We start from the raw sequence: 27,994 nt of genomic DNA on the forward strand, positions 1-27,994 counted from the left end.
AGGTGGAAAACCTCCCCACAAGCCTGGTCCCTCCCAGGGGATTAAGGTGATGAAAAATCTCCCTGGGGCCTTAACGAGGTGGAAGTCTCCTGGAGCTGCTGCACGCACACCTTTCCACCTCAGCTGCAGGAAACAGACACGCCCATGCCAGATTCTCTGCTATGGGACCTCTCTCCTCTGTCTGGGTGCCGGGGCCTAAATATCTGACAGTGGCCTGTTCCAGTGGTGGGTGACATGAAGCCTGATTCTCTGCTATGACATGAAGCCTGATTCTCTGCTATGGGACCTCTCTCCTCTGTCTCGGTGCCGGGGCCTAAATATCTCACAGAGGCCTGTTCCAGTGGTGGGTGACATGAAGCCTAATTCTCTGCTATGGGACCTCTCTCCAATTGATATTGGTAAATTCATTTCCCTATCTACATTTGTTTGCAGGGAATTTACCTACATTTTGTTGCCTTTTGCAGCCCTCTAGCCCTTTCCTGGATTATTTTACAGCCTTTTTAGTGCCGAAAAGTTAGGGACCCCCTTGACTTCAATGGGGTTCGGGGCGAAGTTCGAGTTGAGTTCGGATCCTGAACCCGAACATTTTCGGGAAGTTCGACCGAACTTCTCGAACCGGAACATCCAGGTGTTCACTGAACTCTAGTGGTAGGCGGTGCTGGGCTCGGGATTGATGTGCGCGGCTGGGCTCCAACAGATTGTGGGACAACTTCTTGGGCTCCTGACAGAGGTGATTTACATATCAATAAGATCGATTTTTATAAGAATCTAACACACACAGAGCATAAACAGTGGGATCATTTTAAACACAGCAAGGAGACTGATGGGCACATATAAATATCACTAAAGCATTAATCCTGGTGACAGAATCCCTTTAAAAACCCGGCCAGCACCATACTATTACACCGCTGGTCAGGAAAGGGTTAAACAATGTCAGTACCAAAATGCAAGCACTTTACTTACAAGGGCCTTTGCTATAAACTATATGCAACTATTTGCAATCACTCCCACAAAATCACACTCAGCACCAGCACTCCGGTTCTTCAAACTCCACTTATTCAGAAACTCACTTAGTACAGAAAGCCCAGTAGAGAGCTGAGATTGCCATCCAGACTTCCCCTTTCTACGTACATGCCATGCCCCCTTTTTTAGATCTAGCGTGAGCAGGGAAAATTCGCAGATATGGCCGCAAATCCCATTTGCGACCGAATCTGCAACAGATAAATGCCTAAAATTGCCATATATCTAATAATAAATTACCCCCATAGTGTTTTGTATTTAGACCAAAAGTTTAACTTTGGTCTTGTCTGATCAAAGCACCTTCTTCTACATGTTTACTATGTCCCCTAGCAAACTGCAAACGACACTGCTTATGGCTTGCTTTAAAAAAAATGGCTTTCTTCTTGCCACTATTCCATAAAGCTAGATTTGTGGAGAACACAATTAATAGTTGTCCTGTGGACAGATTCTCCCACCTGAGCTGTGGATCTCTGCAACTCCTCCAGAGTGAGCATGTGCCTCTTGGCTGCTTCTCTAATTAGTGCTCTCCTTGTCTGGGCTGTCAATTTAATGGGACGGCCATGGCCTCGTAGGTTTCAGTTGTGCAATACTCCTTCCATTTTCGAATGATGGATTACTCCGTGAGATGTTCAGAGCTTTGGATATTTTTTTTTATAGCTTAACAGTGCTTCATATTTCTCCATAACTTTATCCCTGACCTGTCTGGTGTGTTCCTTGGTTTTCATGATTAGAGTTGAGTGAACACCTAGATGTTCGGGGAGTTCGGCCGAACTTTAAAAAAAACTTGATCTGAACTTGGACCCGAACCCGAACCCCACTGAAGTCAATAGGGACCCGAAGTTCACTTTATTATTTTCTGTTATAACATGGTTCAAACGGAAAATAATAGTATTAGCTTTTTCAGAACTGAGTTTTCACGATCGTGAAAACTCAGATCTGACAGTATATTCTAACACAGAGGCGTTCCCATGGTGATGGGGATGCTTCAAGTTAGAATATACTAAGAACTGTGTACATAACTGCCCCCTGCTGCCTGGCCACACCCGATCTCTTACAGGGGGCTGTGATCCGCACAATTAACCCCTCAATGTGATCCACACAATTAACCCCCTATTAAAATCATTGGTGGCTAGTGTGGCCCCCACCCCCTATTAAAATCATTGGTGGTTAGTGCGGCCCCCCCACACCCACCCCTATTAAAATCATTGGTGTCCAGTGCGGCCTCGCCTCTCCCCTCCATCATTTGTGGCAACGGAGCGGCAGTTCCGATCTGAGTCCCAGTTTAATTGCTGGGGCTCCGTTCGGTTACCATGGCAGCCAGGACGCAACTGCAGTCCTGGCTGCCATGGTTACTTAGCACTTTTAGCAGCATTATACTTGCATGCGCTGTCTGTGGCCAGCCGGCGCTCCTCCTACTGGTAAGTGAAAGGTCTTTGCGGCGCATTGCTTATAGCACAGACCTGTCACTTACCAGTCACTTACCAGTAGTAGTACAATCATAAACAATAATGAGGACCCTAATCTATGATCCAGAGCGTGTATCCAACCTAAAAGGAAAAAAATTGGAAATGAAAAGTATAGTGAATAAAAGAGTGCACAACCATTCCTTGTGGAGCGCACTATGCGTTCCACCGCGGCATCTGATTTCCGGTCATGTGTTCACACACATCCGGTTCACGATTGCTGCCCATATACATTAATCAACTCAGCTGGCACATCCGTTTCCTCACTGGGGCAGATTATTTCTTCATTTATATGTGCTCATTGCATTATATTTGACTACATCGTGCCACATGGTCCTTTCCATCTGTAATAATGATATGCGGCTGTGATCTGACAGGTATAACGCATATGCGTTCCACCTGCCGATCATGTGACCCCCATACTTCCGGTTTCCGGTCATGCTTTGCCTGACATGCCTTCACATTGCTCACAATACCCTGCTGCACAGGTGAATGTAATTTTATCTTATTCATTACCCTATATAATGTGATACCCCAACATATGGCTCTTTACCCCTGAGGAAGCCGGATTGCTCCGGCGATACGCGTTGGGCGCTTTCTCATTCTCCCAGGTCCACTGCACCAGCGGCTTATGTAGGTTTGCTCTCTAATTTAGACCTTATCCTGGTCTGTTTGCATTTCTAGTGGTCTAACCTCATTTTATATTTGCCTCATGCTATATATTGGATTTTTATATGCTGGTTTATAGTATATATGCCCATTTTTTGGCAATTCAGTGGACCTGTATGTGTCTGTTATATTTATCATATTGCATACCGCACTTTGTTCTAATTGTATCCAATTTTTAATGTTTGTCTGTTGGTGTGTCCAATAAACTTTATATATATATTTTTGATACTGACTCATTGTCGGATGTGCATTCATGGGGTGGTTCTTGTGACTCTCTCTTGGGTCAGGTGATATTGTTTTATACTGAGACTAAATTATACATAGGTGGACCCTATTTACTAATTAGTTGACTTCTGAAGGCAATTGGTAACACTGGATTTTATTTAATGGTATCAGAATACATGGGGCGGTATACTAATTCACGCCACACTTTTTATATTTATTGATTACATTTTTTTTAAAACAATGTATCATTTTCTTTTCAATTCACACATACTTAGTACTTTGTGTTGGTCTATCACACAAAATCCTAATACAATACATTCAAGTATAACATGAAAAGATGTGGAAAAGTTCAAGGGGTATAAATACTTTTTCAAGACCCAACTCTGAACACTTTAGATACACAGCTCTGCAGATCGCACTTACTATATACTTAGCACTGCTATATACACAGTAGATACATATACACACAGCACTGCTACATGCAAAGTATATACACACAGCTTTGCTGAACATACACACACAACTCTGCTGCATGCACAGTACACGCTGCTCCCTGCAGGCACCCTACACACTATTATCTTTAATAAACATGATAAGTTACAGTGTACAGACAATACGGAGTCCTCGTCTTCTTTCTCATTTGACATCTCCCAGGCATGACATTATCAAAGGTCCTCAAGCTGCAGTTAGTCGGCTTTTATCTCCTTTCTGGCTGCTTGGCTACCTTTAGCATGGGAGGTGCTGAGAGTAGTGTTGAGAGAACTTGCGATTTCAACTTTCAACTTTTACATTCGGGTTAAAATGGACTCCGTTACCACAGACCATAACAGGATTCTATGATGGCATGCACCACGGAAGCCTATAAGAGGCATTCCGTACTGCCGTATTGCATTCTGTTATGATGGAAATCTATGCTATAGGCTTCTGTGGTGCATGCCGTCATAGAATTCCGTTATGTTCCATGGTAACGGAATCCATTACGGAATTCTTAGATAACCCAAACGCTGAACATACAAATCGTAAGTTCGCTCAACACTAGCTGTGAGTCTTAGGCCCCTTTCAAACAAGCAATTTTTACACGCGGGTGCAATGCGTGACGTGAACGCATAGCACCTGAACTGAATCCTGACCCATTCATTTAAATGGGTCTGTGTACTGTACATGAGCAATTTTTTTCACGCATCACTTCTGCGTTGCGTGAAAATCGCAGCATGTTCTATATTCAGCATTTTCCCTGCAGTCCTGGCTCTATAGAAATGAATGGGGCTTCAGTGAATAATGCATTGCATCCGAATGCAATGCGTTGCGTTCCATTTTAAACACATGTCTACCTTTAACGCAGTTGCAGGGTAGATTCCACAGGAAATTAGCATTTTCTGTGTCTGGCTCCTGCTACCTGTGCAGAGCTGCTTTATTGGACATATTGCTGCCCTTGCTGAGTCACAGCCAAGGTGCCAAGGCAACCCACCAAGCCTATGGATGTGGAGAAGCTAATAGTGATGGTCCAGGAGAGGCCCTGCATTTGGGACACCAGGTCGGGGGACTATAATGACAAATATAAAAAGGATGCCGCCTGGGTGAAAGTAATACAGGAGGTGTTCTCAAGTGTTTGTTCAAAAACCCCTAAACAAAACGCATGAGTTTAGGTAAGTGCATTGTCTATATACAGTATATAAGCAGAGACTATATATCAATCTGCCCAGCTCTTCCTGCTCTATAACATGCTGCTTGCCTATTGCAATGCATTTTGTGGTGACAGGTTCTCGTTACGGAAGCAGTCAGAGGAGTCAGGCAGTCCTGGACCACCCTGATTGTGGACTATAAGAGCAGGCACTTTTTAGAGAAAAAATTCTTGATGCAAAAAGTGAGTGTCATAGTCCGAAAAAGTTATTGTCCCATTATGGTCAGCATTTCAACTGCACAACCAGGTTGTTATCTTGGAATTAATGTGGCAGCTTGAAGTGACCACCCAGCAGGATATATCCACTGAATGAGCATGACTTTTGTTAAAGACCCATTCCAGTTACAGTTCTCACATGTGCTCATGCTTTCATGCTTGGGACACGAAGTCATGTAATGTCACCCACCTTTCCAACTGTCCTGCATGGCACAAAAGCATGAGTACAGTCTGAGTAAGCTGAGTGACTAACCACCAGCATGTTCTTATACCTTCATGCTTGTGACATGCAATTCCTTTCTGTTAAAAGGTAGTTAACCAGAACTGGTATGAGACACTGAGTTGTCCTTACATTTTGGAAAGGATACTAGCTTGCCTGTCTCTGTCCCAGAGAACTATTATGTGGAGATACATGCACAGCAATAGATAGAACTGATTGAACATTTTGACGTTACATAATAGATAGATGAGCAAATCAATGCTTTCAATGTGGAATTCATCCAGAATTTCCCCCCCCAAATTTTATTTTATTTTATGCACTTACATAGCGCTGCTATATTATACAGCGCTATATTGTATATTGCAGTTGTTGCTGACCACTGAGCCATCAGATTCTAACAAACCCAAATTTTTAGCAATTGATATCAGTCAAATCAAAAGAGCTACATGTGAAAAACATGGTCAATTCAGCTTTATTTTTGAAACGATTAAAAAAAGTGGAGTGTTTCACAACTACGGCATAGCCTTCCAGTCATTGCTCAGCCTATTAAATAGCCCTGCTTTTAATTATCAGGCTGTGAGGGTCCATTCACACATCCGTGTGTGTTTTGCGAATCCGCAAAACACGGACATCGGCGATGTGCGTTCCGCATTTTCTATTTTTTATTTTTTTCGGGAACGGAATTGCGGACCCGGATGGGTCAATTGCGGACGTGTGAATGGACCCTTATATAAATCTTTTTAGGTAATGTGTAAAACTGGTCAATAAGCTATCTTTAAACAAAACCTTATATCACTAGATTCTGTAGTACTAGAATACCTGAAGGGCAATGTAGTATGTGCTATATCACACAAGGCACAGTTTTTTGAAACTATAGAAGTATTTTTAACTAATTATTCCGTTTTTGTTTTTCAGTATATAAAAAACAATTATAACCATAACATTATCACAAGACTTTTGGACTGCATAAATATTATAAAGGCTTATATTGCCACCTAGTGGCACAATACTGTTGACACATGACATGGAAAAGTATTCAGTTGTCAGTTTCAGGCTGCATTTTCTCCATCCCTTCATTCTTTTTCAGACCCTTTGGTAAGCAGTTCACAATCTGTTCCTAGTTTGAACCCCTTAAGGACCAAGCTCATTTTCACCTTAAGGACCAGGCCATTTTTTGCAAATCTGACCAGTGTCACTTTAAGTGCTCATAACTTTAAAATGCTTTGACTTACCCAGGCCGTTCTGAGATTGTTTTTTCGTCACATATTGTACTTCATGACACTGCTAAAATTGGGTCAAAAAAGTTAATTTTTTTTCATAAAAAAATAAATTTTTTACCCAAAATTTTGAAAAATTAGCAAATTTCAAAGTTTCAGTTTCTCTACTTCTGTCATACATAGTAATACCCCCAAAAATTGTGATGACTTTACATTCCCCATATGTCTACTTCATGTTTTTAGCATTTTGGGAATGATATTTTATTTTTTGGGGATGTTACAAGGCTTAGAAGTTTAGAAGCAAATTTTGAAATTTTTGAGAAATCTTCAAAATCCCACTTTTTATGGACCAGTTCAGGTTTGAAGTCATATTGTGAGGCTTAGATAATAGAAACCTCCCAAAAATGACCCCATTCTAGAAACTACACCCCTCAAGGTATTCAAAACTGTCTTTTCAAACTTTATTAACCCTTTATGTGTCCCTTTTGAAGCCCCCTGTTGCACCCCTAGAATAGAAATTTTAAAAAAGTGACTCCATCTAAGAAAGTACACCCCTCAAGGTATTCAAAACTGGGTTTACAAACTTTGTTAACCCTTTAGGTGTTCCACAAGAGTTAATGGCAGATGGAGAAATAATTTAGAAATTTCTATTTTTTGGAAAATTTTCCAATATAATCAATTTTTTCCAGGAGTAAAACAAGGGTTAACTGCCAAACAACACTCAAAATGGGTTGCCCTGATTCTGTAGTTTGCAAAAACACCCCATATGTGGTCGTAAACTACTGTTTGGCCGAACAGTAGCAAATAGAAGGAGGGGAACACCATATGGGTTTTGGAAGGCAGATTTTGCAGGACTGGTTTATTTGCACCATGTACCCTTTCAAGCCCCCTGCTGCAACCCCAGAGTAGAAACTCCATAAAAGTGACCCCATCTAGGAAACTGTGGTTGTTGTTTTGGGACTATTTTTGGGGTAAATTAGATTTTTGGTTGCTCTATATTACTGTTTTTTGAGGCAATGTAACAAAAAAATTAAATTCCAAAATTGTTTCTATATTCGCTATTTAGTTTTGTGGAACACCTAAAGGGTTAACATAGTTTGTAAAGTAACTTTTGAATACCTTGAGGGGTGTAGTTTCTTAGATGGGGTCACTTTTTTGGAGTTTCTAGTCTAGGCTACATCAGGGGGAGCTTCTAATGGGACATGGTGTCACAAAAAAAACAGTCCATCAAAATCTGCCTTCCAGAAACCGTATGGAGTTCCCTTCGTTCTATGCCCTGCCGTGCGGCTATATAGCCATTTACGACCACATATGGGGTGTTTCTGCAAACTACAGAATCGGGGCAATAAATATTTAGTTTTGTTTGGCTGTTAACCCTTGCTTTATTACCGGCAAAATGGATTCAAATTGAAATTTTGGCCAAAAATGGGTGTTTTGGCACCGTTTTTATGTTATATTTTTAACACCGTTCATCCGAGGCGTTTGGTCAAAAGTTATTTTTATAGCAACGACTTTTACGCACGCGACGATGCCCAATATGTATGACTCTCAGACTTTGGAGACACTAAGCAGGCATCCTAAAACTGCGGCCCTCCAGATGTTGTAAAACTACAATTCCCACCATGCCCTGATGATGGCTGTAGGTTGTCTGGGCATGCTGGGAGTTATAGTTTTACAACATCTGGAGGGCCGCAGTTTGAGGATGCCTGCACTAAAACAAATATTTTTTGGGGAAAGAAAAATAGTTTTCGTGTTTCCAAAGTCTCAGAGCCATAGTGTTTTATGTTCTCTAGTGAACTGTTGGGGATTATAAAAATGTAGTACTCCATGGAAGTGTGATACTCCCTGAAGCAATCGATAATGCAGAGGCCCGGATGATCGGGGCACGTGTCACATTGAGTAGTGGTGTCCTTGCGTATCCCCCTCTTGTGACACACTCTGCACTTTTTTTGGGTTCGTCCCTTCTTTCCAGTATGGGGGACCACACCTGGAAAATGTTGGCCAGGGACGATCCGGGCGCCTCCAGTTCCCGAGGTACTCCGGCCTGCTCTTTCCCGGTCCGAAAAGATCAGGTCCTTGAGGACTGCCTCATAGAATTGGAGGAATGTCCCTGTGCTGCCAGCGCTTCGGGATAGTACAAAAGAGTTGCACATGGCAACCTGCACCAAGTAGACCGCAACTTTTTTGTACCATGCCCGGGTTTTGCGCATGGCGTTATATGGCTTGAGGACTTGATCAGAGAGATCAACTCCTCCCATATACCGATTGTAGTCGACGATACAATCGGGCTTGAGGACCGTTGCCGCGGTACCTCGCACAGGGACTGGGGTGGTGCTGTTACCGTGGATTGTGGACAGCATAAGGACATCCCTCTTGTCCTTATACCTGACCAGCAACAGGGTTCCACTGGTAAGTGCACGGGTCTCACCCCTGGGGATAGGTACCTAGAGGGGGTAGGCAGGGAGGCCGCATTGATTTTTCCGCACGGTCCCACAAGCGAACGTGGATCTGGCGGCAAGGGACCTGAACAAGGGAATGCTGGTATAAAAGTTATCCACGTACAAGTGGTAACCATTATCCAGCAGTGGGTACATAAGGTCCCACACGAGTTTCCCGCTAACACCGGAAGAGTGGGGGGACATTCTGGGGGTTGAATACGGGAATCTCGCCCCTCGTACACACGAAATTTGTAAGTGTACCCTGAGGTATTCTCACAAATTTTGTATAGCTTCACGCCATACCTCGCCCGCTTTGTGGGAATATATTGGCGAAAACTGAGTCTCCCCTTGAACGCAACAAGAGACTCATTAACCGCGACCTCCCTTCCAGGTACGTAGGCCTGCTGAAATGTGGCCCCAAAGTGATCGATGACCGGCCTTATCTTATACAGCCGGTCATAGGCAGGATCACCTCGGGGTGGACATGCTGCATTATCGGAATAATGCAGACATTTCCGAATGGCCTCAAACCGGTGACGTGTCATGACCATACTGTACAGTGGGGTCTGGTACAGGACGTCCCCACTCCAGTATTGCCTGACACTGGGTTTTTGGACTAAACCCATATGCAGCACGAGGCCCCAAAATGTCCTCATTTCGGCTGCACTGACCGGCGTCCAGCCACCGGGTCTAGCCGAAACTGAGCCTGGGTTTTGAGCGACGAACTGTTGGGCGTACAGATTCGTCTGCTCCACCATCAAATTCACCAGTGGGTTACTGAAAAAAAAACTAAAATGGTCTATTTCAGTAAACCCCACTGTGGGAATCTGGATTCCAGGATTGCCAGCGAAATCCGGAATCTCAGGCTCAAAGTCCACTGGGGGACACCAGCTAAGTTCATCGGCAGGGGGCTCTGGTGGACTTATTTGGTGGGCCGGGAAACCAGTACGAACCCCAGGGCGGCTCGTATTAGGGTGGGCCACAGGATCCCTAGCATGTGGGGCCCCTGGCTCCGCCTGGCGGCGTCTCCGCCGCCTTGGTGGCTCATCGTCATCCGATGATGATGAGGAGGATGCGGATGATAAAAGGAATGTGGGGTCATCCTCATCCTCACTGGGGCTCTCAGAGTCGGAGGCAATCTGGGCATATGCCTCCTCGGCCGAGAACACCCGGCGGGCCATGGGTGTGTGTAGGTGTGCGTGTGTGGAAAACTTTATTATATGTGCGTGTGTGTGGGGGCAACGGGTGTTCGCGTACTAAAAAAGGCAAAAAAAAAAGGCCAGTGTTAGGAAAAAAAAAAGCTAAAACTTGCTGATCAGCGGTACAACGCTGATCAGCGGTGGGGCGGGCGATGCGCTAACAGTTGACGGACGCTAAAAAGTGCCGGCCAGTCAGCGCACGCAGAAAAAAAAAGTGGTGGTGAGGGGGGGGGGGCTTGGTGGGGGGTTGGGGGTGCTGGTGGGGGGGTGGGCCGGGGTCCTGGTGTGGGGTGGGGCAAGTGGCAGGGGGGGTTTGGGTTAGGGTTAGATGGATAGATGGAAGTTTGGAATAAAAGTACTTTTTTTTTTTTTTTCCTAACTTACTTTTCCCTTCTTTCCCTGCCTAAAGGTGCCTCTCCCTCACTGACCCTAACCTACCTGGGTGGCGATGGGTGCAGGAGGGTGATGGATGCCGATTAGGGGGACACAGGAGCTGGTGCTGGACGATGCTGCACAGTCAGGGTGCTGGACAGGAAGAGGAGGGGAGAGAGGAGCGCAGGAAGTTTGAATCTCGCGCCTCTCTCCCCTGCACCAATCAGCACCCTGGACAGCAGTGTTCAGCACCAGGGCCAGCACTGCCTCCTCAAATCCTCGGACTGCGATTGGTGGTGTATAATTACGCCACCGATCGCAGTCTTTTTCCGGTTCATCGGGTCGCAGGACACCCGAATGGACCGGAAACGCAGAAAACCACAGGTCTGAATTGACCTGCGGTTTTCTGCGATCGCCGATACGGGGGGGGGGGGGGGGGGTCAAATGACCCCCCCCCCTGCGTTGTTACGGGATGCCGGCTGAATGCCGGGATGCCGACTCCTCTTATAACGCATCAGCACTGATATAACTTCCAGAGACATTACATCCTATGTGTCTGATATCAACCGCTCCTCTTATAACGCTCCAGTACTGATATAACCTCCAGAGACATTACATCATATGTGACTGATATCAGCCTATTCTGTCTCAGCATTGGTTGTACCTGCGACAAGCTTCTTGTAGACCCAGTCTGTAAGGATGTGTGCGGCAGGTTGAATGATCACTTTAACAGATAGCTTACTCAATGAATAAAGACTCCAGAGGTGTTTTCCAATGCTTCTTTATGCTTCAAGGTAGCAAGGATATGAACATAGAGGCCTTTTCATAGATACATTTCTAATGGAGTTACACAGCTCCCTCACTGTGCAGTCTCTTCACAACAACTATACAAAATGGAGTTACAGCAGGAAATGGAGGGTGGGAGCAACCAACTAGCCAGAAACAGCAGGGGTGTAAGGATCATACCAAATAATATAGTAACATAACATGTAATAACAACTGCTAGACAGTAAAAGCTGCATGGCAGCACACTCCCCGCCTGGTATCGTGAGATACCACTATACACTACATTATTTTCTTTTAACATACTATTAACATTGCACACAGTAACATGCTATTTAACCTTCTCAAGTATATAAGCTAGCTATATTAAAGGTCTTAAGTGACTCCTTCACATAACATTGAATCAGAATTTTTTTGGAAGCAGGCATAATTAAGACTGTCTCGGTGACTGGTCTCAGGAAGGTTTTTGATGCCCCATCCTTAGCGATCCTGACTTCCACACTTCGGACTCTTCCATCATCACTAGTAATGGCCTTTGTAATAAGTCCAACTGGTCACTGGATCTGGTGAGCTTGCTGGTCTTTTAGCAGGACCAGGTCCCCTTCCTTTAAGTTAGTCTTCTGGGTTTGCCACTTTTTACGTCCTTGAATAAGTGTGAGGTATTGCTTCCTCCATCTGTCCCAGAAACAATCTGCAAGGTATTGAGCGTATCTCCACTGACGTTTATATATGTCCTTTTCATCTTGCAGGAATTCTGCGACTGCGATTTCTCTGGTCCTCTTTGACTATGAATCAGTGGAACATCTGTTGGACGTAAGCTGTCACGGCAATTGGTTCCTTCCTGAACCGCATCAACACTCCTACAAGGTTGTTCGTTAGATTTGGACCAGTTAGAAGAACGTTATTTAAAGAGGTTCCCTGGAACTGAGCGCTTGAGTCAAAGACTATTCTGATTTCCCCTGATTTACGAGGATAGTAGACTCCAAAGGATGGAAGGTACCAGCATTCTTCACCTTCCATAAGGTCTGGTGCTGGCTCAGCATGAAGGTTATCTAAAAACTTCTGCATAAATGTTAGAAAATGCTCTTGCATCTCAGGTTTGTTACAGAAAGTTTTCTTAAGTGCAGCAAATCTGGTTAAAGCTTGTTGTCGATTGTTAGGGAGAGTAAGCTTTGGTACTCGGAAGGGTAATGGAGCTACCCAACTGTTGGAATTGTCCTTGAAGAACTCTTCATCCATAATCTTGATGAACTCCTTGTCTTCGACTGAAGGGGCAATCTTGTTGTCATCACAAGTAGTCTGGTACACTGAATCACCAAGGTCCTTCTGAGAAGTGAGCTTGCAGTTTATACCTTGGAGTGCTTGATATGGGACTTCATTTTTAAAATCAAGTCTTTCCTTCACATAATAGTGCAATACAAGAAATATCAAATACGTCCCACGGCGCAAATTACCATCGACCAGTCGCCAGAGTCAGGATAAGAATCTTTTATTGCAGCAATACAACGCGTTTCGGGGAATCACTCCCCTTCATCAGGTACAAAAAGCTGCACAATTTAAACAGCACAAAAGTGCACATATTTATACACACAAAGTACCGCCCATAGGCTGGTCACAGGGTCAAAGGGGGTGTTGCCTGATTGATTATTCAACAGATATAATGTGTAAAACAGCAAGTCCTCATAAGGGACTGCTGGTGTACACATGACAACTATATTCATACATTGTTAAACGAAAAATCACAAAATTACATACTTCCATAGTCACGTGACCTGACGATGTCCACTAAAAAGGAAGAGGAAAGGGAGGCGGGGAGCCGGCCCTGTGATAAGAAATAATTTGAAACACATGCGCTTACTGATGACATAACATTAGGTGTTCCGTAAGCAGGTGCGGGTCACGTGATCGGAATTACAAAGGAAACACTCCGATAGAAGGGGAGGCAGAGCCGAACACGTGAGAGCCGTTGTCCAGGTTACAGGGACGCTTGGATGGTAAGGGGAGACAAGGTCAGGTCACGTGAGGACCATTGTCTAGGTTACAAAGACGCTCCGATGGCAGGGGAGTAGTCTGTTCTATGGAGGGCGTGTTAAGTATTCCGGCTTCATCAGGTGATGTCAGGCTAGATCACGTGGAAGCCGTTACTTGGTAACAGAGACGCTCCAACTGTATAGAGCAATCCGCTGTTAATAGAGATCAATCTGGCTTAAAAATCAATCTGGCTTAAAAAAGGCAAAATTGTTAGTGTATATTAGTGCACCAAAAGCGGGGGAAATTGACTCCCGAAAAAAACGGGGGGGGAAAGAGGGGCTGTATATATGTGTGCATGTATATGCACACATACATACAGACCTGCATGCATGCAAATACACAATAGTATTAAATACACATGAAGTGGCATAATGGTTGACTAAAATATATAAATATAAATATAAAAATAAAAAATAAAATGGAGACATATGTGTAATCACACACACATACATGTATGCCGTGTCATATACACACACGTATCCACTACTAGATCACAAATTACATAAGAATGGATTAAATACAAATTCCACATAAATGCCACATAAAATGATTTTGATGATAATAAGAATAATAATATTATTTCCTAGGAAATATATATGTTAATATATCAGACTATCCAAGTATATAATTCACACTGAACCTTATCACCATGGCAACTGTTGCAATGGGGGTGAGTCTATAGGCACATGCCTAAAAAGTGCACGTGTCCATCTACACATCCCACCAATTGTCTGTCGGTGTAGTTACTATCTAAAACCAATATAATGATGTTAATAATATAACCCATTAATAGCCCAACAGTTCATAGGAGAGAACATTGGTGAATCCAATGAATAATGTGTATCTAAACATAGTGTAATCAAGATAATTCCCATTCTTCTGGCTCTTGCATTTGTTCTTATAATTATAATGAATTGCAATGGATCTACAAATTAATTTCGAATGCCTCATTTAAACCCTGAGGATTCAAGCTGTTCAATTTATAGATCCAGAACATTTCACGTCTCTTGATAGTTTTCATGATGTTCCGACTATCAGCATAAATCTGTTCTATGGGTAGAACAGAAATACTCGAGAAAAGGCCCTCGTTTTTTTCGGGAGTCAATTTCCCCCGCTTTTGGTGCACTAATATACACTAACAATTTTGCCTTTTTTAAGCCAGATTGATTTTTAAGCCAGATTGATCTCTATTAACAGCGGATTGCTCTATACAGTTGGAGCGTCTCTGTTACCAAGTAACGGCTTCCACGTGATCTAGCCTGACATCACCTGATGAAGCCGGAATACTTAACACGCCCTCCATAGAACAGACTACTCCCCTGCCATCGGAGCGTCTTTGTAACCTAGACAATGGTCCTCACGTGACCTGACCTTGTCTCCCCTTACCATCCAAGCGTCCCTGTAACCTGGACAACGGCTCTCACGTGTTCGGCTCTGCCTCCCCTTCCATCGGAGTGTTTCCTTTGTAATTCCGATCACGTGACCCGCACCTGCTTACGGAACACCTAATGTTATGTCATCAGTAAGCGCATGTGTTTCAAATTATTTCTTATCACAGGGCCGGCTCCCCGCCTCCCTTTCCTCTTCCTTTTTAGTGGACATCGTCAGGTCACGTGACTATGGAAGTATGTAATTTTGTGATTTTTCGTTTAACAATGTATGAATATAGTTGTCATGTGTACACCAGCAGTCCCTTATGAGGACTTGCTGTTTTACACATTATATCTGTTGTATAATCAATCAGGCAACACCCCCTTTGACCCTGTGACCAGCCTATGGGCGGTACTTTGTGTGTATAAATATGTGCACTTTTGTGCTGTTTAAATTGTGCAGCTTTTTGTACCTGATGAAGGGGAGTGATTCCCCGAAACGCGTTGTATCGCTGCAATAAAAGATTCTTATCCTGACTCTGGCGACTGGTCGATGGTAATTTGCGCCGTGGGACGTATTTGATATTTCTTGTATTCATCATCTTCGTGGAGGCTCCAGGCGTCTCCATCTAGAAGATCCTTTTGGATCCCGTGGCTGCAGACCATCTTACCAAAGTGTCCAGACATATTATACAAGCTTCTAATAGTGTTGTGCCTACCTTGCACAACCACGTAAGGTGAGCCTTGCAAGTTACTCTTTATTTACTTTTGTACTCACAGAATTACCCTATGGTGCGCACATCTGTTCTTTTACAGTTTTACCTAGCCTGCTATATCGTATAATAGTGCAATGGACATTTCATCGATCACATTCGATTAGAGTTGGAAGAGGAAACTCTATGTTCTCATATTCTGATGCCACTATGAAGCCATGGGCTCTTCTTTCAGAAGTATTGATCTTTCCTGCACATGTCTGCAAGGTATAGGACCAGGTCTCTCCATGAATGTTAAATAGGTCAAAGAATTCTGTACTGGCCAACGAGCGATTGCTCTGATCATCGAGTATGGTATACATTTTTATGGAATTTTGTGGACATCCTTCAGGAAAAACCCTTACCAGATATATCTTGCTACAAGACTTTCTATGAAGCCCTTCTCCACATACCTATGCACACCTTGTGGTTACAGGGTTGGCACATTGCTAAGTTCTCTCCCCGCCATCATCTGATGTAGTCTTGGGGTTGCTGCCGGGTGAAGGTTTCCTTTTGAACAGGTCTGAATGAAAAGCATCCACATGTTTGGCACTGTTACACAGGGAACATCTGATGGCGATCTTACAGTCTCTAGCTAAATTATCGGAGGATGCACAACACTTGAAACAGATATATGCTCTTTGAGAAATGACTTGCGTTCTTCAATAGGCTTATCCTTGAATGCACGACATTTGGAGAGAGAATGTGGCGCATTATGAATAGGACACTGTTGATTAAGATTGCTTGCCTTAATGTCTGTAGCAAAGACATTGGATGCTATCGCGGTCATCCTCACGGCAATAGGATGCTTTAAATTCTTAAATTTACTGTTGGTGGCAATACCCTTTGAAGTAACATAGAAACATAGAATGTGTCGGCAGATAAGAACCATTTGGCCCATCTAATCTGCCCAATATACTAAGTACTATGGATAGCCCCTGGCCCCATTTTATTTTAAGGATGGCCTTATGCCTATCCCATGCATGCTTAAACTCCTTCACTGTATTTGCAGCTACCACTTCTGCAGGAAGGCTATTCCATGCATCCACTACTCTCTCAGTAAAGTAATACTTCCTGATATTACTTTCAAACCTTTGCCTCGCTAATTTAAAACTATGTCCTCTTGTAGCAGTTTTTCTTCTTTTAAATATTCTCTCCTCTTTTACCTTGTTGATTCCCTTTATGTATTTAAAAGTTTCTATCATATCCCCTCTGTCTCGTCTTTCTTCCAAGCTATACATGTTAAGGTCCTTTAATCTTTCCTGGTAAGTTTTATCCTGCAATCCATGTACTAGTTTAGTAGCTCTTCTCTGAACTCTCTCCAAAGTATCAATATCCTTCTGGAGATATGGTCTCCAGTACTGAGCACAATACTCCAAATGAGGTCTCACTAGTGCTCTGTAGAGCGGCATGAGCACCTCCCTCTTTCTACTAGTAATGCCTCTCCCTATACACCCAAGCATTCTGCTAGCATTTCCTGCTGCTCTATGACATTGTCTGCCTACCTTTAAGTCTTCTGAAATAATGACCCCTAAATCCCTTTCCTCAGATACTGAGGTTAGGACTAGGGATGAGCGAACCCGAACTGTATAGTTCGGATTCGTACCGAATTTTGGGGTGTCCGTGACACAGACCCGAACCCGGACATTTTCATAAAAGTCCGGGTTCGGGTTCAGTGTTCGTCACTTTCTTGGCGCTTTTTGAAAGGCTGCAAAGCAGCCAATCAACATGCGTCATACTACTTGCCCCAAGAGGCCGTCACAGCCATGCCTTCTATTGGCATGGCTGTGATTGGCCAGTGCAGCATGTGACCCAGCCTCTATTTAAGCTGGAGTCACATAGCGCCGCCCGTCACTCTGCTCTGATCAGCATAGGGAGAGGTTGCAGCTGCGACGTTAGGGCGAGATTAGGCAGTGATTAACTCTTCCAAAAGACTTCATTCAGAGATCGATCTGCAGCTGTGGATGATTGAACTGCTGCTATTGAATTGCTCACTGGTTTTATGCTGCCCAGAGCGTTTTTCAGTCACTTTTTTCTGCGGTGATCGGCGGCCATTTTGTGTCTTGTGGTGCGCCAGCACAAGCTGCCACCAAGTGCATTTAACCCTCAATGGTGTGGTTGCTTTTTGGCTAAATCCTACATCAGGGTCAAGCTGTCACACCAAGTGCATTTAACCATCAATAGTCTGGTTATTTTTTGGCCATATACTACATCAGGGGCAAGCTGTCACCAAGGGCATTTAACCCTCAATGATGTGGTTGTTTTTTGGCTAAATCCTACATCAGGGTCAAGCTGTCACACCAAGTGCATTTAACCATCAATAGTCAGTTTTTTTTTTTGGCCATATACTACATCAGGGGCAAGCTGAGCCTGTCACCAAGTGCATTTAACCCTCAATAGTGTGGTTGGTCAAGCTGTCACACCAAGTGCATTTAACCATCAATAGTGTGCTTATTTTTTGGCCATATCCCAGTCTAATTCTGTCAGTAAACTTATACCTGTCACCCAGCGCCTAAATACTAGGCCTCAAATTTATATCCAGCTAAATCTGTCGTTACTGCTGTGGGTGGTCAAGTTATTTAGTGTCCATCAAAGCACAGTTTTTGTTCTGGGTTGAAATACAATTCCCAATTTAGCAATTTCCTAATTTAGTGGTTTCTGCTGTATCAGAGCTATTTTAAATCTATCCCTAAAAGGGTATATAAGATTCAAGGTGCACATAGGGTCATTCTGAATAACTTCACACACACGCTACTGTGCATTTCCAAGTCTAATTCTGTCAGTAAACGTATACCTGTCACCCAGCGCCTAAATACTAGGCCTCAAATTTATATCCAGCTAAATCTGTCGTTACTGCTGTGGCTGGTTGTCATGGTCTTACCTTCTTGCTGTTCTCCTTCGTTTGACATGTGCTGGCGGCCATCTTGGTTTCTGGGTTTCTTGTAGCCTCCCACCCTGCGGCTTCTCCTTCCCACTGGGAAGGAGGTCTGTGGCTTCAGTTCCTTGCTTGGTCCTCCTGTGTTCACATGCTTCTGAGACTGCTGCTGCTCTGGTTCCTGATCCTGGCTTCGTCTGACTACCCTGCTGGTTCCTGATCCAGGCTTCGTCTGACTACCCTGCTGGTTCCTGATCCAGGCTTCGTCTGACTACCCTTCCGGTTCCTGACCTCTGGCTTCGCAAGACCCTGCTTCGGTTTAGCCATCCGTTTGGACTTTTGCCTTACAGCTTTATTTTCAATAAAGCCTTCTTATTTCCACTTACCTCTTGTTGTACGTCTGGTTCATGGTTCCTTGACATTAGGACCAAGCCATGAATTCTGACGGTACAGGGCCATCCTCGCTACCTACGCTGGTTGCCAGACTTGATCAGCAGGATCACCTGTTGGGTCGGTTCGCTGTGGCGTTGCAAACCCTGCTTGAACGCACGGCTCATTTAGCTTCCGTTGCCGATGAGTCGGTTGTCGCTCCTGGGCCCGCTCCTACTGCCGCTCCGGTTGTTGCGCCAGAGTCTACCCCGACACCTGTTGCTGCGCCTGCGGTGTTTCGGGGTATGACCGGTTCTGCCCCCCTTCCACAGCGCTTTGGGGGAGAGCCAACTCAGTGCCGAGGTTTCCTTAACCAGGTGGGCATTTATTTCGAGTTGCTGCCACATGCCTTTCCTACTGAGAGATCAAAGGTGGGCTTCTTGATCTCGCTGCTCTCGGACAAGGCCTTGGCCTGGGCCAGCCCTTTATGGGAGAACAACAATCCGGTGGTTGCTGAGTTTTCCGGTTTTGTTGCTTCTCTTCGGAAGGTATTCGATGTGCCGGCTCGTGCTGCCTCTGCTGCGAAGCTCCTTATGTCCATCAGACAGGGTTCACGATCCGTAGCTGAATACGCCATTGAGTTTCGTACCCTGGCAGCAGAGGTGGGCTGGAATAATGAGGCTCTGGTCGCTGCTTTCTCTCATGGTCTCTCGGATGCCTTGAAGGATGAGGTTGCAGCTAAGGACCTACCAGTGGAGCTCGAGTCTCTTATTTCTTTCCTGATTTTGATTGACACCAGACTCAGGGAGAGACCTTCCTTTAAGGAGAGCCTGCGGAGGTCTTCTAACAGATTGGCGCCTACGTTTGCTGTCCCACCCGTGCCTCCCTCTCCTCCCACGCCTCCTGGGGATGACTTGTCTGGGGGTGAACCCATGCAGCTGGGGTTTGCTCGCCTGTCCGAGGGGGAGAGGGTACTCCGGAGACGCGAGGGCCGATGCATGTACTGTGGTCTCGGTGGGCATTTTCGGTTGGCATGCCCGAACCGTCCGGGAAACGCTCGCACCTGAGATCCTGTCGGGGGCAGATCTTGGGTGGAGTCTCCTCGTCCCCGGTTTCCCGTGTTGACAAACCACTGATTACTGTTGTCCTCTCCTGGGTCGGGGGCTCGGTGTCGACCCAGGCGTTGGTGGACTCTGGTGCTGGTGGTTTGTTCATTGATAGTGTGTTCGCTGCCGCCAATTCCATTCCTCTGCAGCCTCGAGGTTCCCCACTGGCTCTTGAGGCGATAGACGGCAGACCCCTTCTGCCGCCACACGTGACTCATGAGACCCTTCCAGTGGGGATGGCCATTGGTGCCGTTCACAGAGAGTCGGTCTGTCTCCAGGTTATTTTGTCTCCACACTACTCGGTGGTCTTGGGGTACCCCTGGCTCCAGAAGCATAATCCGACTTTCGATTGGAGATCGGCCGAGATCCTCTCGTGGTCACCGCAGTGTGGGGCTAGTTGCATCCATGGGCCTGTCAAGTTGCTGTGTACTTCCTCGGACTCTCTGTTGCCTCCTGAATACGAGGAGTACCGGGATGTATTCGATAAGGTGCGTGCGGTTGCCCTACCTCCGCACCGCCCATACGATTGTGCCATAGAGTTACAATCTGGTGCCGTTCCTCCTCGTGGCAAAGTCTATCCACTGTCGGTAGCGGAGAATGAGGCCATGGAGGAGTACGTGAGGGAGGCGCTTTCACGCGGACACATTCGCAAATCCTCGTCCCCGGCAGGGGCTGGATTTTTCTTTGTGAAAAAGAAGGGCGGTGAGTTGAGGCCTTGCATCGATTACAGGGGTCTCAATCGCATCACGATCAAGAACGCTTACCCGATACCCTTGATTTCCGAGCTGTTCGATCGCCTCAAAGGGGCCACGGTCTTTACCAAACTCGACCTGAGGGCGGCATATAACCTGGTAAGGATCAAGGCGGGCGATGAGTGGAAGACCGCGTTTAACACCAGGACCGGTCATTATGAATCCTTGGTTATGCCCTTTGGGTTGTGCAATGCGCCCGCAGTCTTCCAGGAATTCATCAACGATGTTTTCCGTGACCTGTTGCAGCAGTGTGTGGTGGTCTATTTGGATGACATCTTGGTATATTCGGAATCCATGGAGGCCCACATTCTGGATGTCAGACGAGTGTTGCAACGGTTACGAGAGAACAAGCTGTTCGGTAAGCTTGAGAAATGCGAATTTCATCGATCCCAGGTAACCTTCTTAGGTTACATCATTTCCGCTGAGGGGTTCTCCATGGATCCTGAGAAGGTTTCGGCTGTCTTACAGTGGCCCCAGCCCAGTGGTCTTCGTGCCCTGCAGCGCTTTTTGGGCTTCGACAATTATTATCGGAAGTTCATCAGGGACTTTTCCATGCTAGCCAAGCCTCTCACGGATCTGACCAGGAAGGGCAGTAATCCCCAGGTCTGGCCGCTCGAGGCCATCCGAGCTTTTGAGGCTCTAAAGTCCGCCTTTGTGTCGGCTCCGATTCTGTCGCATCCCAACCCTGGGTTGCCTTTTGTCCTCGAGGTGGACGCGTCTGAGACGGGAGTAGGCGCCCTTCTGTCTCAGCGTAGAACACCAGAGGGTCCTCTGCTTCCTTGTGGGTTTTACTCCCGGAAACTGTCTTCCGCGGAGTGCAACTATCAGATTGGTGACAGGGAGTTATTGGCCATCGTGCAGGCCCTTAAAGAATGGAAGCACTTGCTCGAGGGCTCGGTGGTTCCGGTTCTCATCCTGACGGACCACAAGAATCTGACCTACCTCTCTGAGGCCAAGAGATTGACACCACGTCAGGCCAGATGGGCTCTGTTCTTGTCACGTTTTATTTACGTGGTCTCCTACCTACCCGGTTCCAAGAACATCAGAGCGGATGCCTTATCACGGCAGTACTCTGAGCTGTCCGACTTCGGTCATACCTCCGAATCAGATCCTGGCCGCCATTCGAACCAGCCTGACCTCTCCCCTGGGTGAGCAGATTTTGGCGGCTCAATCTGGTGCTCCCTCTGTATTAGTGCCTGTATTAGTGTAATACAGTACCTAAATAGATAGCCAGATAGTGTTAGGTGTCTGTAAAAAAAGGCCTGAATTTGAATTCAATACATTGGGCCAAATAATATTTTTCTTATTGTGGTGAACGGTAACAATGAGGAAAACATCTAGTAAGGGACGCGGACGCGGACATGGTCGTGGTGGTGTTAGTGGACCCTCTGGTGCTGGGAGAGGACGTGGCTGTTCAGCCACAGCCACACGTCCTAGTGTAACAACTACCTCAGGTCCCAGTAGCCGCCATAATTTACAGCAATATTTGGTGGGGCCCAATGCCGTTCTAAGGATGGTAAGGACTGAGCAGGTACAGGCATTAGTCATTTGGGTGGCCGACAGTGGATCCAGCACGTTCACATTATCTCCCACCCAGTCTTCTGCAGAAAGCGCACAGATGGCGCATGAAAACCAAGCCCATCAGTCTGTCACATCACCCCCATGCATACCAAGGAAACTGTCTGAGCCGCAAGTTATGCAGCAGTCTCTTATGCTGTTTGAAGACTCCGCTGGCAGGGTTTCCCAAGGGCATCCACCTAGCCCTTCCCCAGCGGTGGAAGACATAGAATGCACTGACGCACAACCACTTATGTTTCCTGATGATGAGGACATGGGAATACCACCTCAGCATGTCTCTGATGATGACGAAACACAGGTGCCAACTGCTGCGTCTTTCTGCAGTGTGCAGACTGAACAGGAGGTCAGGGATCAAGACGGGGTGGAAGACGATGCAGGGGACGATGAGGTCCTAGACCCCACATGGAATGAAGGTCGTGCCACTGACTTTCACAGTTCGGAGGAAGAGGCAATGGTGAGACCGAGCCAACAGCGTAGCAAAAGAGGGAGCAGTGGGCAAAAGCAGAACACCCGCCGCCAAGAGACTCCGCCTGCTACTGACCGCCGCCATCTGGGACCAAGCACCCCAAAGGCAGCTTCAAGGAGTTCCCTGGCATGGCACTTCTTCAAACAATGTGCTGACGACAAGACCCGAGTGGTTTGCACGCTGTGCCATCAGAGCCTGAAGCGAGGCATTAACGTTCTGAACTTTAGCACGACCTGCATGACCAGGCACCTGCATGCAAAGCATGAACTGCAGTGGAGTAAACACCTTAAAAACAAGGAAGTCACTCAGGCTCCCCCTGCTACCTCTTCTGCTGCTGCCGCCTCGGCCTCTTCTGCTGCTGCCGCCTCGGCCTCTTCCTCCGCCTCTGGAGGAACGTTGGCACCTGCCGCCCAGCAAACAGGGGATGTACCACCAACACCACCACCTCCGTCACCAAGCATCTCAACCATGTCACACGGCAGCGTTCAGCTCTCCATCTCACAAACATTTGAGAGAAAGTGTAAATTCCCACCTAGCCACCCTCAATCCCTGGCCCTGAATGCCAGCATTTCTAAACTACTGGCCTATGAAATGCTGTCATTTAGGCTGGTGGACACAGACAGCTTCAAATAGCTCATGTCGCTTGCTGTCCCACAGTATGTTGTTCCTAGCCGGCACTACTTCTCCAAGAGAGCCGTGCCTTCCCTGCACAACCAAGTATCCGATAAAATCAAGTGTGCACTGCGCAACGCCATCTGTGGCAAGGTCCACCTAACCACAGATACGTGGACCAGTAAGCACGACCAGGGACGCTATATCTCCCTAACTGCACACTGGGTAAATGTAGTGGCAGCTGGGCCCCAGGCGGAGAGCTGTTTGGCGCACGTCCTTCCGCCGCCAAGGATCGCAGGGCAAGATTCTTTGCCTCCTGTTGCCACCTCCTCCTACTCAGCTTCCTCCTCCTCTTCTTCCACCTGCTCATCCAGTCAGCCACACACCTTCACCACCAACTTCAGCACAGCCCGGGGTAAACGTCAGCAGGCCATTCTGAAACTCATATGTTTGGGGGACAGGCCCCACACCGCACAGGAGTTGTGGCAGGGTATAGAACAACAGACCGACGAGTGGTTGCTGCCGGTGAGCCTCAAGCCCGGTCTGGTGGTGTGCAATAATGGGCAAAATCTCGTTGCAGCTCTGGGACTAGCCGGTTTGACGCACATCCCTTGCTTGTCTCATGTGCTGAATTTGGTGGTGCAGAAGTTAATTCACAACTACCCAGACATGTCAGAGCTGCTGCATAAAGTGCGGGCCTTCTGTTTGCGCTTCCGGCGTTCACATCCTGCCGCTGCTCGCCTGTCTGCGCTACAGCGTAACTTCGGCCTTCCCGTTCACCGCCTCATATGCGACGTGCCCACCAGGTGGAACTCCACCTTGCGCATGCTGGACAGACTGTGCGAGCAGCAGCAGGCCATAGTGGAGTTTCAGCTGCAGCACGCACGGGTCAGTCGCACTACAGAACAGCACCATTTAACCACCAATGACTGGGCCTCCATGCGAAACCTGTGTGCCCTGTTGCGCTGTTTCGAGTACTCCACCAACATGGCCAGTGGCGATGATGCCGTTATCAGCATTACAATACCACTTCTATGTCTCCTTGAGAAAACACTTAGGGCGATGATGGAAGAGGAGGTGGCCCAGGAGGAGGAGGAAGAGTGGTCATTTTTAGCACTTTCAGGCCAGTCTCTTCGAAGTGACTCAGAGGGAGGTTTTTTGCAACAGCAGAGGCCAGGTACAAATGTGGCCAGCCAGGGCCCACTACTGGAGGACGAGGAGGACGAGGAGGAGGTGGAGGAGGATGAGGATGAAGCATGGTCACAGCGGAGTGGCACCTAACGCAGCTCGGGCCCATCACTGGTGCGTGGCTGGGGGGAAAGGCAGGACGATGGCGATACGCCTCCCACAGAGGACAGCTTGTCCTTACCCCTGGGCAGCCTGGCACACATGAGCGACTACATGCTGCAGTGCGTGCGCAACGACAGCAGAGTTGCCCACATTTTAACGTGTGCGGACTACTGAGTTGCCACCCTGCTGGATCCACAGTACAAAGACAATGTGCCCACCTTACTTCCTGCACTGGAGCGTGATAGGAAGATGCGCGAGTACAAGCGCACGTTGGTAGACGCGCTACTGAGAGCATTCCCAAATGTCACAGGGGAACAAGTGGAAGCCCAAGGCCAAGGCAGAGGAGGAGCAAGAGGTCGCCAAGGCAGCTGTGTCACGGCCAGCTCCTCTGAGGGCATGGTTAGCATGGCAGAGATGTGGAAATGTTTTGTCAACACGCCACAGCTAACTGCACCACCACCTGATACGCAACGTGTTAGCAGGAGGCAACATTTCACTAACATGGTGGAACAGTACGTGTGCACACCCCTCCACATACTGACTGATGGTTCGGCCCCATTCAACTTCTGGGTCTCTAAATTGTCCACGTGGCCAGAGCTAGCCTTTTATGCCTTGGAGGTGCTGGCCTGCCTGGCGGCCAGCGTTTTGTCCGAACGTGTATTCAGCAAGGCAGGGGGCGTCATTACAGACAAACGCAGCTGCCTGTCTACAGCCAATGTGGACAAGCTGACGTTCATAAAAATGAACCAGGCATGGATCCCACAGGACCTGTCCATCCCTTGTGCAGATTAGACATTAACTACCTCCCCTTAACCATATATTATTGTACTCCAGGGCACTTCCTCATTCAATCCTATTTTTATTTTCATTTTACCATTATATTGCGAGGCTACCCAAAGTTGAATGAACCTCTCCTCTGTTTGGGTGCCGGGGCCTAAATATATGCCAATGGACTGTTCCAATGTTGGGTGACGTGAAGCCTGATTCTCTGCTATGACATGCAGACTAATTCTCTGCTGACATGAAGCCAGATTCTCTGTTACAGGATCTCTCTCCTCTGCCTGGGTGCTGGGCCTAAATATATGACAATGGACTGTTGCAGTGGTGGCTGACGTGAAGCCTGATTTTATATCAAGACACGGAGGCTCATATTTGCTTAACTATTTCTTTACTGAACATATAGCAGCAAAGACAACTGAAGAAAAAGACATCTGTGTAACCATGGTAATAACTCCACCACCATAGCCCCTATATAAGGCGCATCACCACATGGACACTTCCTTTTTCTTTGCTGCTTCACAGATAAGTACATGGTTATTATTTGATCTGTGCTGGGTTTTTAATCTGTATGGTTTTCATTGCCTAGTATATTTATTTTTAACCCTTTATAAAGGTAGGGTTCTCCGTTTGCTGACGTCATCCTTGGCGTCCGCTAGTTAGGGCTCATTTGTCTGCCTGTTTTGTCTCACACCTCTCTGTGGGTTTCCTTTTGCTCTCCCCTCTCTTTTGTTTTTCCTCTATAGGTGGCCCTCCTTGTTGTTACTCTTTTATTTTGGGCGGCCTTTTTGTGAGTACTGCCTAGTCTCCGGTGCTGGTGTCCAGCGCTTGGTTCTCCTCCTTCTTTCTGCGCTGCGTTCGGCCATTTCCCCCCCCACACACATCCCAAGTCCTTACCTTCTTGCCGCTTCTTCCCAGCCTGCGCGCGCTCGTAATCTCGATAGGTGCGAGATTCTCGGGCGCCATCTTTACTTCGGTGGATTCTTGGCGCCAAGATCTCGCGAGATTGCGGACGTCATCCTTTTGGCGTCCGCTCATTGGCCCTCACTCCTGGGAGGTGGAGACTTGTAGGTTTCCACTCCCCCTCCGATTCCCGGGCTTCTTCAGTGCGTCCCTGCTACCGGTACTGGCTGCATCCTTCAGCACCGCACGTTTTTCCTTTCAGAACTTCCCTACTCAGTACCTACTGTGCCTCCCCTGCGCCGCACATTTAGTCCGGTATTCTTCCTTCTACGTTTCCCTGTTGGTCTGTTGGGGTGACTCACTCCTGCAGATTCATGTCCATCATGTCCTCTGTGCCAGCTTCCCCTGCCGTTTCTACCCAGGACAGACATACTATTCAGGTAGCCCCCACCACCCCTCACAGGGTTAATGAGGTTTCTGCTCCTGTAGTGCAGGCTACACATTTGCAGCAGTCTATTTCTGATGCGATTGTTGCTGCAATGGGGACCATGTCAGCTTCTCTGACACAGCCGATATCACAGGCCCTTAGGGCACATCCCGTTTCTGATATGCCCCCTCCTGCCTCCAGAACACTCCTGACTGATGGCTCTGGCCCATCCATTGACTGCGTGAATAAGTCACGCAAAAGAGCTAACCCGCGCCCGGCAGAAAGGGTGCGATCATGGAAAACCGCCCGGGCACTACCGGATCCGGTATCTGATTCAGACGCAGAGTCTGTTGAGGAGGCAGGTGAGAATTGGTCCACTCACTCGGGGGATAAGTTAGTTGATATTGCAGTTGACACTGCCTTAGATGACCCGTCTCTGACAACGGGTGTCATTACTGAGCCACTTGAAGACGTCAAGGACGCAATTATAGACCCCATGGGGGATCCTCTGTTTAACCCTGACCAACTGCACCATCCACGGTCCTCTGAGTGGCTTCCTGCCACCCATGTGACCCAATATCTTGAGGCTAGGATCCGCACGCCTCTTTCCAAGGAGGCTCGCAGCAAGCTGCCGCGCAGAATGTCCCCGTCCCCTAATCCCTAACAGGATATGCGAAACCCCTACCGTGGATCCTAAAGTGGTCCAATTCCTGGCAAAAACCGGTTTCAACCCATGCAAGGTGCTTGATTCTGCGCTCAAGACTTGCCAGGATAAACTGCTTGATGTGACCGGTCCTCTGGCAAAAATCTTCGATTTAGCCGAGGCCGCTAGAGTAGCGGGCACGCAGGTCGACCCAGAGGATCTCAGCGGCTGGGCCCAAAGAGCCATATGTTTAGTGGGCAATGTAAACACTTCCATTGCCATCGAGAGACGAAAGGCCATCTTGATGAAGATAGAGCCCAAGCTAGCTAATCTGTCCCTATCTGAGTCTGGCAAGGAGGCGCAGGGCCTCCTTTTCGGAGATCCCTTTATTAAAGAGTTGGGGAAATATGTTGGGGCCTTTACGGCCCTTGATAAGGCGCAGAGTTCTATGCGCCGCGTTTTCCAGCCTCGTTTTTCCTCCAGGGCCGGCAGTCTCAGGGGCCGACTGTCCAGCCGCTCCAATTTCCAGCCCAGAGGCAC

This window comes from Bufo gargarizans, chromosome 4, assembly GCF_014858855.1.
Source record: "Bufo gargarizans isolate SCDJY-AF-19 chromosome 4, ASM1485885v1, whole genome shotgun sequence".
Taxonomy (NCBI): domain Eukaryota; kingdom Metazoa; phylum Chordata; class Amphibia; order Anura; family Bufonidae; genus Bufo; species Bufo gargarizans.